General features: G+C 49.5%; 1 protein-coding gene across 12 annotated transcripts in view; it reads left to right on the plus strand.

The window, feature by feature from the left end:
- Window positions 1-14,690, plus strand: part of TNS3 (tensin 3) — a 315,320-nt gene that overhangs the window by 89,402 nt on the left and 211,228 nt on the right. The window lies entirely within an intron of this gene.

Genomic DNA, 14,690 nt, shown 5'->3' on the forward strand with positions numbered 1-14,690 from the left:
CAGCCAGCAGCTTGGGGCCTTGCTCTGTGGGGCTCTGCTCCTTGCACTGTCTTGGCGTCAGCAGGGCTTTATGGTGACCCTGCTGGCATTCCATAGGCTGAGAAGTCACTGGGTTCACCGTTTTACTCCAGAGGAAACAGGCCGGTAATGACCTTTGACCACGCTGATGGGACCATGTTGGCTGTCTGGTTATGAGTGTGGTTCTCGCTGTGCGATGTCAGTTTGTTTTTTAGTATGGTGTAAGTGTAAGCTATATTTGTGTAGAAAGTCCTAGCCCTGCCCCCAAAAGAGGCCAAAACAGAATTATAATCTTTTGAAACAACACACTTGTTTTAAATAAATAATATAATTTAAAAATCTATCCTGTGTTTTCTCTGAGTCATCAGTTTTCATTCCACATTGCGCTGTAACAGATAAAACCACACATACCTGGAATGAATCTGCTCCTATTAGCCACATCGTTTACCTGTGAGGCCGGTAACCTAATTAGCAGCTTTGCAGCTGCCATCTGTGTCTGTCTCCCAGGCAGGAGGCCACAAGGTACAGCCGGAGGGAGAATGTGGGCCCCTGCATCCTGCACGTGGCTCAGGCCAGGCCTGTCTGCCTTGACTCGGCATCTGTGAAATGAGGGTAACTTTCCATGGCACCACGGTTGCCTGGGAGGGTAGGAGGCTTTTGGCAAGGGCACACCGTGGCTGCAAGTGTGTTTGATTAAGTTAGGGCTTTTGAGGTGACCTGGAGATCTTTTTCTGAACCCCACCTCTGTGTCTGTAGACCAGTTCAAACCTGAGAAAGAATCTCTCCCTGCAGACCCTCTATTGCTTGAAATAATTTGGGCAAGCCTGCTGTTGGTTAAGGTTCGTCCCCCACCCCCACCCCACGGGATGTTGTCGGGTGTCTGCCAGGGGTCACGGAGGAGAAAAGGGGTCAGCTGACCTCATGCAGTCAGGCTCTGATGACAGAGTGGGACACCCAGAGAAGATGAGGCCCTTGAGTTCAAAACAGATGCCACTTTCATGGTGACAGTAATGAATGTTTGAGTCACTGCCCGACTGGGTCAGATAGACTAGGGTGGGGAGCCCGGTCCTGAAGGGAGCCCCATGTAGCTTGAGGGTCAGGGGACAAAGCAGCAAGGCCAGGCGTCCATGGGCACACATCGAACAAACGTAAACAAAAACAAAACAAGAGCATGCTGGTGAACATTTCCTGCTCCGTGTGTGTGAGTATGTGTGAGTGTGAGTTTGTGGGTGTGTGAGAATGTGTATGTGAGTGTGTGAATGTGTGAGCGTGAGAGAATGTGTGTGAGTGTGAATGTGTGTAAGGATGTGTGTGAGTGTTTGTGAGAGAGAGAGTGTGTGTGTGTGTGTGTGTGTGTGTGTTCCATTCCATACCTGAAACGCTGCACGAGATAATTACGTATTTTCTCTTGCCTGACTTCTTTGGGGAAACAGAAGTACAAAATGGAAATTTGCATGTGTGGCTCTCAGAAGCAGCTCCCGAAACTTGGAGGACTCATAAAAGAGAGGAATGAATAGCAGACCTGGGTCTGCACCCTGACTCTGCTTTGTCTAAGCCATGTGACCTTGGGCTTCAGTTTCTTCCTCTATAAAACAGGAATTAGCCCCTACCCAGAGGACTGCTGAGAACTGAATTCAACAGGCTTGCAAGCACAGGGCCTGGAGGCTTCTGCAGGAGAGCTCCTTTCTCTTTTTAATACCTTAATTTGCATAATTTTATTAAAAATCACCGTAGATGTCTACAGTGTCAGTTGCTGGAAACCCCTCTTTCTGCAGTTGTGGTACTGACTAGTAGATTTATTTCATGAAATGTTGCCTACTGCTAGCATAAATCACTATGCATTTTATTTATTACCTGTCAAATGACAGGAAAGTAGATATATTTTCTAAATTTTCTTCTGACAATAGGATCTGCTCCTTTTTTTTTTTTTTTTGATACAGAGTCTTGCCCTGCCACTCAGGCTGGAGTGTAGTGACGTGATCTCAGCTCACTGCAACCTCCACTTCCCAGGTTCAAGCAATTCTCTTGCCTCAGCCTCCCAGGTAACTGGGAGTACAGGCGCTCACCACCGCGCCCAGCTAATTTTTGTATTTGTAGTAGAGACGGGCTTTCATCATCTTGGCCAGGCTGGTCTCGAACTCCTGACCTCGTGATCCACCTGCCTCAGCCTCCCCCAGTGCTGGGATTACAGGCGTGAGCCACCGTGCCTGGCCGTGATCTGCCCTTTTAAGCAAACCAATTCCATTTAGTGGGCTTAATTAGTGCCTCAGACGCAGCGTGGACCCACCTGAAACTGGTTGCATATGGCTAATGGCAGAGCCATGGGCTTAATATTTTCTGACACTGGAATCCAAGTGCCTCTTGCTCCATGCTGCCTGGGTTCTGACCAGCTCTGTGACCTATCCCCTGACTGGCTGCCCTTCTCTCTACTCCCCCCAGCCTCCTGCATTTGTACAGGCTCAGGCTGCCTTGGCTTACCCCATGGAGGACTTCCGTAGTCCTGGGTCACACTGCTGCAGCCGTGGTGTCCGGGCCTGGGGCAGAACTGGGTGCTGCAGGTGTCCCCGCCTGCGTGGTCTTGGGCTTCTGATGTGACTTCCCACAAGCCCCTGATGAGCAGGTACAGATGCCTCCCCGGCCTCCGCCTTCTCCCTCACCTGGGCCTGGCCTTCTGTACTGCGTGTGTGTGGACTCTCCCATTCAGCCTCTCTGCGGTGGCCATGATCGCTTTTACTCACGCTTCTCTTGAAACAGGTTCTGGCTGGCGGTGTGTGGATGAGGGTTTATACCCTGCTGGGGGTGTAGCGGTTTGATTGGCAGCCTTTGCTGATTTCCCTGGTGAATATACCTCCCCTCCCCCCGGCTGCTTCCAAGCTACCAGCCTGACATTAATCAGCTTGAAACATTCCTGAAAATGTCCCGCTGGGCTCCAGCACCCCCTGCCCATCAGCTCTGGTCACAGGGGAAGCCTCCCTCCTCCACACATCTGGCCCCAGATGCTGTTTCCACTGACTCTGGCAGCCATCTGCAGGAGCCCCTGGCCCCTTTGTAGAAGACCCCAAACTGCATTCCCCTGTGTGAGCTCACATCCTGTTCAGTGATTTCCTTTTTCTGACATGCTTTTCTTACTACCTCTTTTTTCAGACCACCATTCAGTTTTTGAACTGCTCAAAATCTATCATCTATGCTTTCCCCCATTATCCTGTCACTCCCTCCTCCAGGCTCATTGGGGTTCTCCCTGCTCCTCAATCCAGGGCCTCTTCACCTCTGGGCTTCTGGGCTGGGTGGCATCGGGGCCTCTCCCCTGCTCCGTGGCACCGCGTGCTCCTTCTGAATCACAGCTCTTCGTCTCTGACCCTGACCCTGGCTCTGTTCAGGTTAGAAATCCACTTGTCTTAATGAGTGTGGTTTCCTCCACTGCTCTCCCGAGTGGTCTGTCCTTCCCCTTCCCTCGGCCGAGGTGGAGGAGGAAGGTGTGCTGCAGTCGGGGAACTGCGGAGCTGCCTGTTCTCTTTGAATGTTTAGACACCGAATGCAGTGCATCTTTTTAAAATTTCTACAGCGGTCATTTTCCACATGGATGCCACCCGCCCTGGCATCTAGCAGTGTCATCTGTGCAGAAGCTTTTCTTTGGGGCATTCTGGCCATCCTGGGCCCCGGCTCTGGCTGGGAGACTGCGCTCTGGCTCTGAGTGTGGTTCCTTGTGGGATCTTGTTCCTGACGACTCCTCTCTATGGCCCATTCCCTCCATTGTCTTCCAGAGCCTGAGTTCAGGGTGGGAGAGGTACTGGGAGCCCACCCCTGCTGGGACATAACCATCCCTGTCAGGCTAGGAGAGACCTCTGCAGGCCTCGTCCTCAGGACGGGGGTTGTAGCCCTGTGCCCACCACACTTCCAGACACCCCGTTCTGCCTTGTGCTGCCCCGCCCCCCAGCCCAGACGCTACCCCTTCATGTCGTCAGCACGTGTGTCCATGAGTCCGGGCCCCTAGAACACGGGACAGGCGCTTAGCTCATGTGTGGTGTTAAAGCCTGTGCCCGCTGGCCACCGCACCAGTGTCGCTGTGCACGCGCCTTCTCTCCTCTCATTGAGACATGGCTTCGTGTTCCTTGAGGAGAAGAACGTTCTCATCAAACCTCTGGCTTTGTTTTTGTGAGGCTACTTCTGGAGGGCAGGTTTCCTGGTAAAGCCCCCGTTTCTTCTTTTTTCAGCTACGTTTTCATCAGCGGGGCCAAAACCCATCACGAAGCATTTGAGTCCCTACCTCAAGATTTTGAATTGTAAAGTAAAACTTTTCACCATGTCTTTCCTCTTTCCCCACTCCTGTAAAGCTGTTAATTTTAGGCAGGATTCAGGAAGTGTCTACCCCCACTTTCTGTCAGGCACAGAAATAGCTCTCAGGGCTCCCTCTCTCCACCTCCCGGGAGCAGCTGGCGGCATTCATTTTTGTGAGTTTCTAGATATTTCGATTCCTGCCTTTCTGCGCACTGCGTGACTGTGCACCCTCAGCTCCAAATTACCCTGGAACTTTCCGAAGCCCGCAGGCTTCTGTTGTTAATAAAGCAGTGTGCAAGGATCTGGGCTGTTAACCCTCCCTTATCACTGGAAACTGCCTCCTGTTCAGAGGGTCTTTAGAATAATAAACTCACAACTGTGTGTTTCGGGGAGGTGCAGTGGATAGAATGGCTGAGTGGTTGCAGCATTGTGGTATGAGAAATTCTGCTTTCAGAATCTTTATCTAAATCCTTCTGTTTTTCCAGAGGTTTCTTTACCTCTAAGAAGCATTTGGAGGGGAGTTGATTGGACCTTAGGAGGTTGGTTAGAAAGCTTAGCACTGCTCAGCAAGAGCTGGGGTGGCCCGACCTTGAACAACGGATGGCGTCAGTAGGAAGTAGACTTGTGGGTGTTTTAAACGTAGACCTGTTAGGACTCGCGTACCCACCTGGTGGGTCAGAGACAGGGCTCATGGGTAATTCTTTTTTTTTTTTTTTTTTGAGACAAAGTATTGCTGTGTCATCCAGGCTGGAGTGCAGTACTGCAATCTCAGCTCACTGCAACCTCCGCCTCCCGGCTTCAAGCATTTCTCTGCCTCAGCTTCCCGAGTAGCTGGGATTACAGTCTCACCACCATGGCTGACTAATTTTTGTATTTTTAGTAGAGACAGGGTTTTACCATGTTGGCCAGGCTGCTCTTGAACTGCTGACCCTCAGGTAATCCACCTGCCTCTGCCTCCCAAAGTGCTGAGGTTACAGGCGTGAGCCACCGATCCCGGCCTGGTAATTCTTAGAATTTTAAATTTGAGACGCTGGGCAGAGAGGAATGTCATTGGCAGGATTTTGTGAACAGGGGTGGAAATTTAGCTTCAGATCATCAGGAACCAGTTTGAGTTTCATGGAATATGTTTATGTGGACACTAGAGTTAGCTGGTTGGCCATTTGCAACCCAACACTCTTGCCGAAATGTATTTCAGGGAAAATTTCTCTGGTGCTCCACTTTGTGGGATTGCATTTTCTTCCCTGAACAACTTGTATGTTTGTATCTTTTCTTCCATTTTAAACTGAATTTCTGAAGACAACTACTAATTAGTTCTCATCTTCCAGTGCCCTGAAGTGTGCTATTTGATGTGCCATTCTGCAGTGAATGAATGGATAAGAGGTTGAGACGGCTGACCCACAGTTTGGAGAAGCAAGCAGCTCATTTATCTGTGCTCTTCCTTTTCTTTACGGATGACCACTGAACACGGACTGTCAGAGCCCCGCACTTCACTCTGGAGGGTAGTTTTATTAGAGTTTCTGCGGTCCTCTCCCTAGGGGTGACCCCTTCCTCTGCCTCATCATTAGGAACAGCTCAGTGGAAGCCAGGGCTGGGTGTGAAGAGCCTGTTGTTGGTTTCAGATGGAAATCTCAGATGCCATAGAACCCCCAAGAAGCAGGAGCTGGGGGGTGGCATTGGCTGATGTCATTGCCCGAGGCTCTGCTCCCTGTGAGCTCAGTGCTGTCCTGATGAACAGGCTGGGGCCTCGGCTCTCACAGGCAGTGGGACCCCCTTCTGTTCAGGAGTCCCGTGACTGGAACCCCGCCTTTCTCAACATGAGGCCAGCATGGTTGAAAATACAAACATCTGCTTGCCTGCTCCCTGGTGGATGTGGCGCCCACCACTCATTTTAAAAGCCTCTGAAAACTGTGCTTTGTTTTCTTGTTACTGCCTCCTTGGACCTTTTCCTTTGAAATAAGAAGAGGGTATTACAGAAGCACAGGAGCGGAGGGTCGTAACATTTCTATGTTCTTCTCTTGAAGCAGAAAGAAAAGCACATCTTATCTGTGTGTCTCCCGAAGCAGGGCCCTTTCCACTGGGCCTTGAAGCATGGGTGCCTACACAGTAGGAGGTGGGCAGGTGGCTTTCCAGGCAGAGGGAGCAGCCTGGGCTGAGGCTCATGGATGGAAGGTGGGGTTAGGTGAGGGAGTCAAGCCTGTTGGCTGCAGGTGCAGACAGAGGAGAAGGGGAGAGCAGATGCGGGGAGCCTACGGTGCAGGCCGTAGAGTCTGTAGTGCAGTGGGCAGGGCGGCTGTATCCTCCATCAAGGCTGATGTACCAGGCACATGGGGTCAAAACCCAGCCTTCCTGCTGCTGGCCAGAGTGCTGGGGTGAGGGGCTGCCTCCACTTTGGGGTGCCTTTTCCACCCCACCATCTTCCCAAGGAGTGATAGGCCCAGGCCCTGAGAAAGGCTCATTCAATTTCTCCAACAGATACTGGTTTGTATACAGACTTGTATACAGAGGATGCAGTGGGCGAGGTTGGCCAGAGCCATGACAGAAAGGCAGCGTAGGGTGGAGGTGAGATGAGGCCTCCCTGTCATTCGTGAGTGGGATTCAGGGTTGCTGGCCCATGATTGGAAAGGGGGCAGTTTCGGGCACCAATAATTAAGGTCTGCATTCAGTAGGCCCCATACAACTTCTTCAGAATCAGGTATTTTCACTTGTATGTTAAACATGAATAAACCAAAGCAAAAGCAAAACGTGTTCCTTATTTGCCTAGACAGCCGGTTGAGTGGTTTCAAATGTTCACGGTGTCAGACGTGGCATCCGGACCTGTCCTTCCAGGAGCCTGTGGGATCACTCTTGGTGATTGATGAGGCCACACACATCAGCATATACCCGGGGCCACCTCTGTAGCATGTGACTCTCGAGTTTCACCGTCCTGCTCAGGCCTGTGGTCTCAGGCCGTGGTTCCTCCCTGCCTTCCTCCAGGTGAACAGGGCACGGCGAGGGACGTGTCTGCTTTGCCCCCTGGTAAAAAAATTTCATGAATCATTCTCTGTGCTGCAGCCTCATCGTCAGAAAGTTGTCTCAGGAAATGCCTTGTCTGAACAATATCATGGAGTTTGAGCATCAGGGAGGAGAGAGGCAGAGTCTGTATGGCTGGCAGAGATGGCCTTCGGTCACTGTGCTGCTGTCTGCGAAAGGCCGTGGGGTCCCCTCTCACCCCCACTCCAGTCTAATAGTGTATATTTGATATAGTCCCTCTGTCCAGACTTTCCTATGATCTTGAGGTTCGTAGTCACCCCGTGAGGTATATTATCCCTATTTCACAGATAAGGAGGAAATTGAGTTCACAGAGGACAGTCTCCATGAATTCATCAAAGCCAGCGGGAGAAGCAGGGGGCATGCCCTAATTTCAGTCTCCGGATGCAAAGACAGAGCTTTTTTGGTTCTGTCCAGTCACCCTGGGGCTTGAAACAGTATATATGGTTTAAAATATATGTTTGTTTAAAACTGAAACTTGCATTCAAGAACACCACGTGCCATCCATGTTCAGCCTAATGCGTTTTTTGGTGAATGTCAGCGTAGATGGGCGAGAGGCTACCTCTTGGCCTCTCTGCCTGCCGGCTGGTGCCCTGAGTCACGTCAGCTGGCCTTTTGCTGAAGCCGCAGCCTCTCTCTGCTGGCCGCTTGTCCTCTCCATTGGTGGCTGAAATCTCATCTGTGACAGCTCGTGGCCTCATTGCTGCCATTTGCTTTTTCAAGTGCTGATTTTGAGCCCCTTTCTTCCACTTCCTGACACACAGCACTAAAGATGGCCTTCTGGTGCCCGGCACACTGGTCTGGGCTTACCAGGGCACACTATTTCCATTCCCTGTTGTTGCCTAACAAATTTCCTGTACACTCAGTGGCTGAAGCCAACACGTTTTGATGGATTCGTGAGCTGGCTGGGCAGTGCTTGCTTCATGTGGTGCTGACAAGGGGCAGGGGTGGCCAGGAGGTCACAAATGCCCTCATGCCCTTTTTCATTGATCGGCACTGGGCTGTCAAGCAGCCTGTGCTTCCTTGTAGGTGTCTCCGTGCGCCAGCGCAGGCTTCCCTTCACTATGGGGTCTGGGCTTAAGAATGGAATTCTCCACGTGAAGGCGGCAACTGCAGCTCTTTAAGGCCAGGCTTCGGAGTTCTGCCATGTTTCACTGCTCACAGCAGGCCACTGGGCAAACACAGGACCAGCCCTGATTCAAGAGGAACAGGGACAGACTCTACCTCTTGATGGGGGAATGGCAGAGTTCCTTTGCAGAAGACCCTGTGTGATGTGGTACCATCGTCTTTGAAAACACAACCTGCTAAACTTATTCAGGCAATAGCGTGCAGGGATGTTATTTTAGAGGTAATCACCAATTTCTTCTAATTAATTAAAATGTAAATTACTTACAAATGTCAGCATCAGTACTTTATTATTATTATTAGTTTATTTATTTGAGACGGAGTCTTGCTCTGTTGCCAGGTTGGTGTGCATTGGTGCACTGCAACCTCTGCCTTCTGGGTTTAAGCAGTTCTCCTGCCTCAGCCTCCTGAGTAGCTGGGATTACAGGCATCCACCCACATGCCCAGCTGATTTGTGTATTTTTAGTAGAGATGGGGTTTCACCTTGTTGGCCAGAATGGTCTTTATCTCTTGACTTCGTGATCTGCTCACCTTGGCTTCCCAAAGTGCTGGGATTACAGGCGTGAGCCACCGTGCCCAGACAGTACTTTATTATTAATTATAGGTGGCTGGTGAGAACTGTAGGCTGATGAGATGCAGCTGGTGAAGAGTGCCTGAGGTGAGACCTGGACTTTCCTTGTGGAAATGGATCCAGTAATGTTGATGCAGTGAAATCTTGATCCTTGACATTATAATGCTCTAATAAAAAGATTGTTAAAGAACTCAATACTGCTTTTTAATCACTATGCAATTACGTTGGATTTATGATTTATGAATTTTTCTTCTTGTTCTTTTGCAAGCCATTAGCGTTTTATCAATCACCAGATGTCCTCTTTCTGTTTTCAAAAAGGTAAGGTATAGGACTCTGGTTAAGCGTCGGCCTTCGGGGATCTGTAGACCCTGATCCTGCTGCTGTGGGCCTCGGTTACACTTAGACGCTAGGCCACCCTGCCCAGCCCTGGTCTTGTAAGACAGACTCACTGCAGGAAGGCATGCAGGCCCCCGAGCCGTCCTGTCCTTTGCTCCTTGCTGGGACTTGTATACAGAGCATGCAGGTGATCCTGAAAGTGTACTTTTCAGCCACTTTCAGAATCCCCTGGACATCATTCCAACAATAGGTTCACATTTGATTTCTGATCTGAGACAAATAATGGTGATATAATGGATGCAGGATTCTATGCTTTGGCTTTAAATCTATTTTATTCCTTACCGGTGGTAACTTGTTTTCCTGAAGCCAAGGAAGGCCCAGTCCTGCCTTGTGGGCCATGGGCCTCGACTGGGCAAGGGTAGCCAATGTTAAACAGCTGCATAGCCTAAGTAAATGTGTGAAAAAGAGGGTTCCAATAGGTTCAGCTAAGCCCATTTGTCCATTTGGGATAGGGGCACAACCCTTTTCTCTAAACATTATTAGATTCATAGAGCTGGGTTGAAAGGGGAAACTGAGGCCCCCAGGGGCGAGAAGAGCCGAGACCAAGGACTGAGAAAGCCTCGGCCTTTTTTTTTTTTTTTTTTTTAAACTATGGCACAGACATCATCTTCACTAGCTGCTTGTTAACTGTAAGGAAAAATATAATGACCCGACTGCAGGAATTTTCCTTCTCTTTCTCTTCCGCTCCTGTCCGTTCTCAGCCCGCAGGCCGAGAAGTTTAATTGCGTCTGCCGGGCGGGTGTTTTCTCATGGGGATTAGAGCAGGCTAAATTGGGCTTTAACGCTTAGTGGGATAACAGAGCTTCCTGAGGAATGTGAACCTAATTAGGGATTCCAGGGTCAAGCCTGACAAAGGAGACACAGAAGCAAAGTTAGGGCAAGCTCTTGAAGGAAGCAAAGAAAGTTAATAAAGTCTCGAATGTCCTCATTTTGTACTGCTGTTCTTTGTATAGGTCTGTTGTTGTTTGCAGGCTTGTGTTGAAACTCTGACCCTGGGCCTCTCTTCAATCCTCCACGGAGCCCCCTGTCCCTCGGCAACATGGGAGGGGCAGCCTTGAATGATGAGTAAGGCCACCTTTGCCAAGTCAGGAGCCCCCGGCCCCACCTGGGGGACCCAGCTCCTGTTGGTGTGCCCAAGAACGTTCTGTTTCCACCTGACGTCTCCACCTGACCTATCAGACCTTTGATGGTTAGTGCTAGGTGTTGTGCTTTGTTCCTCAAATTCAAATGTTGAAGCCCGAATCCCGAGGACCCTAGAATGTGGCCAGATTTGGAGATAAGGTCTTTAAAAAGGTAATCAGGTTGAAAGAGGGTCATTAGGGTGGACCTAATCCAGCATGACTGGTGTCCTTAGAGAGACTGGGATACAGATACACACAAGGAATAGCCATGTGAGGACACAGGGAGATGGCGGCCGTCTGTAGGCCCGGGAGAGAGGCCTCAGGAGGAACCATCCTGCCCATACCTTCATCTCAGACCCCTAGCCTCCAGGACTGTGGGAGGATGAACAGCTGTGGTGTCGGCAGCCCATTCTGTGGTATGTTGTCACAGCAGCTGCCCCTAACCTGAGCTAAGACTGTTGGTTACTTTTTATTTTTATTTTTTTTGAGACAGAGTCTCACTCTGTCACCCAGGCTGGAGTGCAGTGGTACGAACTTGGCTCACTGCAACCTCCACCTCCCGGGTTCAAGCGATTCTCCTGCCTCAGCCTCCTGGGTAGCTAAGACTACAGGTATGTGCCACCATACCTGGCTAATTTTTTATATTTTTAGTAGAGATGGGGTTTCACCATATTGGCCAAGCTGGTCTCGAACTCTTGACCTTATGGTTCGCCTGCCTCAGCCTCCCAAAGTGCTGGGATTACAGGTGTGAGCCACAGTACCCGGTGACTGCTGGTTATTTAAGCAGTTATATGCTTCCATCAGTGTCCGCAGTGGGAATGAGGGGACTTTTCTTTTGTCATTATTCTCTCCCACCCTGCCACTTATAATAAATACAAACAAATGAACAGTGTATCCTTTTTCGATCTTAAGTAATGGTGAATTAAAGATCTTACTGTTTTATCGATCAGTAACATACAATGTTAAAAGTCAGAGCTGTGGTATAATAGAAGTGCTTCGGCCGGGTGAGGTGGCTCACGCCTGTAATCTTAGCACTTTGGTAGGCCGAGGTGAACGGATCACCTGAGGTCGGGAGTTTGAGATCAACTTGACCAACACAGAGAAACCGTGTCTCTACCAAAAATACAAAATTAGCTGGGTGTAGTGGTGCATGCCTGTAATCCCAGCTACTTGGGAGGCTGAGGAGAATCGCTTGAACCTGGGAGGCAGAGGTTGTGGTGAGCCGAGATTGCACCATTGCAGTCCAGCCTGGGCAACGAAAGTAAAACTACATCTCAAAAAAAAAAAAAAAAAAAAAAAAAAAGGAAGAAATGCCTCTTGGTAAAAGCCCCACCTCTCCTTGTAACCAGGCTGCTACTCAGTATAGAGATTAGAGAAGAGTCTCAACGCCCCAATTATATCCTAAGGTCCTGGTGGCCAGCAGATGTTTGGCATCTGTATCTGTTTTTCCCTGGCTAGTTGAAGGCCTCTGAGGCAGGTTACCTCTGACTGTTTTCAGGACTTAGGAAAGAAAGTACTGCCATGTCATCATGAAGTTTCTTTAAGAAGAATCGTTTTGTAACAATAAAACAAAAGTAAACTTCATTTCTGATTCTTTGCAACTTAGAGTTCAGGTTTATTTTTTTTTTTTTTTTTTTTTGGGGAGGGGTTCCACCCTGTTGCCCAGGCTGGAGTGCTGTGGCACGATCTCGGCTCACTGCAACCTCTGCCTCCCGGGTTTGTGCAATTCTGTGCCTCAGCCTCTCGAGTAGCTGGGATTACAGGTGCCCACTGCCACACCCAGCTAATTTTTGTATTTTTAGTAGAGATAAGGTTTCACCATCTTGGCCAGGCTGGTCTTGAATCCCTGACCTCATGATCCAAATGCCTTGGCCTCCCAAAGTGCTGGGACTACAGGCGTGAGCCACCGGGCCTGGCCTAGAGTTGAAATTATTATGATTTATTTTATGTATGATAGAACTTGTGCATAAGGTGATGTCTCTGTACTTGGCTTGACTCAGTGAATTGCTTTCTCCCCTATCCGAAAGGTTTGGCAAGGTCAGTGGCTGGCCCTTTCATCTCTACTCAGTTTCCACTTGTTTTGTACCTGAATGCTGGCCCACGGATTCACGTTCCGTGGTGTGTGTGCATTTGTGGAATGTGTTTCTTTGCGGTGGGTTGGTACTGTTGAGCTGATCCTCCTTTCCAGAATCCTGACATGAACAAGGTTTGCCCAGGCCTGCTTGATGCCAAAGTAGAGACTTCACCTGTGGGCAGAATGACCTCGAGAACAAGCAGGAGGAAACAGAGGATCCCAAGCCTTCAGGCTTTCCCTGTAGCAGCCACGTGTGTAAAAGCATGCTTGACACTTGAGGGTACTCCTCACTTCATTTCTTGTTTTTTTTTTTTTTGAGATGGAGTCTCGCTCGTTTGCCCAGGCTGGAGAGAAGTGGTGCGATCTTGGCTCACTACAACATCTGCCTCCGGGGTTCAAGAGATTTTCCTGCCTCAGCCTCCCAAGTAGCTGGGATTACAGGCGCCCACCATCATGCCCAGCTAATTTTTGTATTTTTAGTAGAGACGGAGTTTCGCCACGTTGGCCAGTCTGGTTTCAAACTCCTGACATCAGGTGATCCACCTACCTTGGCCTTCCAAAGTACTGGGATTACAGGTATGAGCCACACTGCCTGGCTCAGTTCTTGTTTGTTTTTTTTTTGTTTTTTTTTTTTTTTGAGACTCAGTCTTGCTGTGTCACCCAGGCTGGAGTGCAGGCAAAATCCCAGCTCACTGCAACCTCCCAGGTTCGAGCAATTCTTCTGCCTCAGCCTCCCAAGTAGCTGGGATTTCAGGAATCCACCATCCCACTTGGCAAATTTTTGTGTTTTTAGTAGAGACAGGGTTTCACCGTGTTGTACAGGCTGGTCTTGAGCTCCTGACCTCAGGTGATCCACCCACCTTGGCCTCCCAAGTGCTGGGATTACAGGTGTGAGCCACCATGCCTGGTCTCTCTTCAGTCCTTACTGCGTGTTTCTGTAAGGTTCCAGGAAGCTGATTCACGTGACCCACCACGATTGGAATTTTCGATGATTTGGAAAAGGTAGAATTGAAATTTACCTTTATTCTGTTTATAACAGAATATGTAGTGCATCAGTTATACCCACACGGTTTTAGAGAAACTGTGAGGTGGAAATGGCACTTTCTGTATGGTTGTTTACAAAGCGAAATTTAAGAAGAAACAGCAGTAAAAGCTGAGTTCGGAGCTTTATTGTGTTCACCAAAAGGAAAACAATGTCTTTCAAGCACGAGGGGAACTGCGTTGCCCTTTATTTCTCCCTGGACTTGGATCTCCCAGAAGTAAGCAGAGAGGGAACGGTTCAGGTTTGAAGAGTTGATGTCACTCCTTACTGAGGAAGATTGGCACCTGAGGCCCTGTGTCTGTGTCAGCACTTGCGGTGATGGTGGCGGGGCCAGTGCACCGTGGGTGAGACACTTACTAAGGCAGAATGTGCTTGTTGGCTGAAGTGCCATCATCCACCTTGGGGATGGAACTGTAGGCCTGAACTCTGTTGTGTGTGCACACACACAGAGATACTTACAGGATACACTCACACATGGAGACACACACAGACACGCTCTCAGACACACTCACATGAGGCGTAGACATACATAGAAGCACACACAGATATTACAAAACTCACACATATGCACTCATACATTCTCACAAGCACACACACTCACATCCCCTACACTTTCGCACTCCCATGCACACAACCACTGACTCACCCAGTCACACGCATTCACAGCACTCTCAAACTTACACACACCCACACTCACTCACACAAAAAAACACGTTTTCAGATATCCACGGTAAAATATACCTAGTCAAACACAGACACCACCAAATGTATGCACTCAGCCACATCTACAGACATGCTTGCCTACACTCACACACGCTCACCCACACTCACACACGCTCACCCACATACTCACATTCCCAAGGACACAGTCAGGACTTGGTGGCAAGCCTTCGCCCCTCTGCCTCTCTGTCCTGCGGACCTGATGGCTTGGAGACAAGTTTATTGATGCCAGTGTACCCCGGCGCCCACGTAGCCAGGTGTGGGGCGGGCACAGCAGTGTTTGTTTGTGGTTTCCTTGGGAACAGTAGATTAGGTCCCAGT

The sequence above is a fragment of the Sapajus apella genome, unplaced genomic scaffold, assembly GCF_009761245.1.
Source record: "Sapajus apella isolate SASKATOON/1434 unplaced genomic scaffold, GSC_monkey_1.0 scaffold54, whole genome shotgun sequence".
Taxonomy (NCBI): Eukaryota; Metazoa; Chordata; class Mammalia; order Primates; family Cebidae; genus Sapajus; species Sapajus apella.